This window comes from Micromys minutus (genome assembly GCF_963924665.1).
Source record: "Micromys minutus genome assembly, chromosome: 9".
NCBI classification, from domain to species: domain Eukaryota; kingdom Metazoa; phylum Chordata; class Mammalia; order Rodentia; family Muridae; genus Micromys; species Micromys minutus.
Window position 1 is genome coordinate 15,062,210 of NC_137978.1, and position 2,609 is coordinate 15,064,818.

A 2,609-nucleotide genomic window follows, 5' to 3' on the forward strand; every position below is an offset into this window, starting at 1 on the left:
ATAAGAATGAAAAAAATAAAACAGTGTAAGATTCTGTGGAAAGAGTGACTTTAGAGCTTTGTCTTTCAACACTGAGAGGAAGGACAAGGACTCACATGTAGTCCTTTCTGCTTTTAGCTATGTCTTTGTAGCCTGTGTAGTACCTATTGCCTTAATTACCATCACCATCCAAAGAAAATAGCACAGTGTGCTCCTGTGAGCTTGGTTCCCTCATATTATAAATGCTAAATTTTGATAATAAAATTGATTTGCATATTTTTGAGCCTCTGGTTAAAGAAATGCTTAGGTAGATATTTAGCATTTCTTTAACCAGAGGCTCCCAGTGTGTATCTACACAATTCTACTACTAATGGACCAAGGATAAAAACAACCTTCTCAACCTAATCTTTAAAAAACAAAAACAAAAAAAAAAAAAAATAAACAAAGAAAAACAAAATAAGACACAAAAAAATCCTGACAGCCAGGTGGTAAGATATATTCATATGAATACATTTAAGCTCACATGTGTGTGAGCTTGCATGTGTATATGTTTATGAAAATATAAGGCAAGGTTTTCCATTCATGTTAAATAGTACAGCCTACAAAACCCCAGAAGACTGTGAAAACACTGAATGGCAAAACTCTTGCACTTTACATTAAGACCAGTGTTTTCAGTTTGTTGCCATGTAAGAAAAGTCAGGAAATGAACTTGTTTTGGGAGCGTGTTTGTTCTAATTTGGAATACGTTGACATAGACTTGACAAGCCCTGCTATCTCTGACTTTTGGGTCATGATCTTATCTTATTCCATTGTGCCATTCAGTACTTTGCAAGAGAATGCATTCATAGTTTCAGACTGTGCTGGAGAATACCGGGCCTCTACTGGGTATAGACTGCAGTATTTTCCCCTTTAACTTTCATATATTCCATCACCTCTTTGAGCTGCAGTATCTTGCAGACCGCTGCAAAGAGATTGAGCCCTATGAACACATTGTGCCAACTTACGGCCTCCTAGGCACTTAACAGTGAGCCCCTCTTCTTCCTGACAGCCAATAAAAGAAATCAGATGACTTAATATAACCAAAAGTGACATCACATTTTACCCATGTGTTTCAGTTGTTCACATAAAGTAAGTCAGGAATCTCTAGTGTTTAGCAGAAGCCCTATGTACTCTACTATCAAAATGAGTAGCTGAGCATATAGATATCTTTCACAATAAGTGTCATGGTTGCTTAAAATTAATGTGCTAAAATTACATTAAGGTTTTAAAGAATTATATTCAGATTAGATAGTGCAATTAAGTGTTTGTGAATATATTTCTACATTCATATCTGGTTTTGGGTTGGAAATAAAAATAAATTGACCTAGCCAGGAAGGACATAATGGTGTGAAAATTAATATAATTTTAGTGAGGGAGAAGAAATAGAACGATGTCAGTCTCTAATGGTAGTTCTTATGAATGAATTCACTGATTATCATAAAACCTCTTCCCAAGACTATCAGCAAATTTTGTGTTTCTTAATTGAACTTACTTCAAGAAATCTGCCTTCTTCTTTGACAGTTTGTTTATTTATTTTATGTGAGTGTACCTGTATGCATGTGTACACATATATGCACAGGTATGCTCAGAGGACAGAAGAAGGCACCAGATGCTCTGGAGATGATAATTACATTAGGTAATGAGCTCCTGATAGGAGTGTTGGAAAGAAAACTCCAGTCAATTACAGAGCATCAAGCATTCCTAATCACTGACCCATCTATATCTTTCCCCTTAAAGATTCATTTCTATAACATATTAATTGATACATATGTATATCTTGAGGACCTAAAGAGCTTCTATTGAGGTTACTCACAGAAGTAGGAATGCAAGAAAAACAGCTACATCACCAAATGCCCATTCCAACATGGAAGCGTACAGGCAGTTTGGCAGTAGGGATGTCTTGTCACTTCGACTCTGTTGGTTGGAATCTCCTCCTGTAACATGGGTTATTCCTTTTTAAACTTCTGGAGAGGAGCCATTGAGAGCCTTGTAAGTTTCTGTCCTGCCTTCCTTGTGACCTTTTATCTTCTAAGTCTCTCAAACATCTGGTTCCTTCTCATTTTTGTCTGGAGAAAATGTTTCAGCCCAGAGGTAACTGACAAATGGCAGGAATAACTCAATAATGCTTACTGTGCTTTATAGGGATGCAATATGCAAAAGCAATGAAATAGTCAATTTTAATCCATCAAACAGGATCCACAATATGACCTTAAGTGGAAAGGTAAAAGCCCACCACTTGAGAAAAAAATATATGAACTCTCATACACATAAATAATGCATGTTCCCAGGTAATTTCAGACACTAGTGGCCTCATTGTCTCATAGTGCCTGTCACTGACCACGCTTTATTGCCCCAGGTAAGCATTGTCATCTTACAACATTATGGAAAGGAGCATGAGTACAGTGAAGAAAAATATACTGAGAGAATATTCTTACATAATTGTATAATAATTGCTGTACTTAAAGCTTATTATGGTTAACTTTTTTCTGTATCTAATGTGTAAAGTAGCCATTATCACAGACTTAGGTGTATAAGAAAGTATAACAGAGATTAGAATTGTTTCTATCTATAGTATTAGGTATCCACTGAGA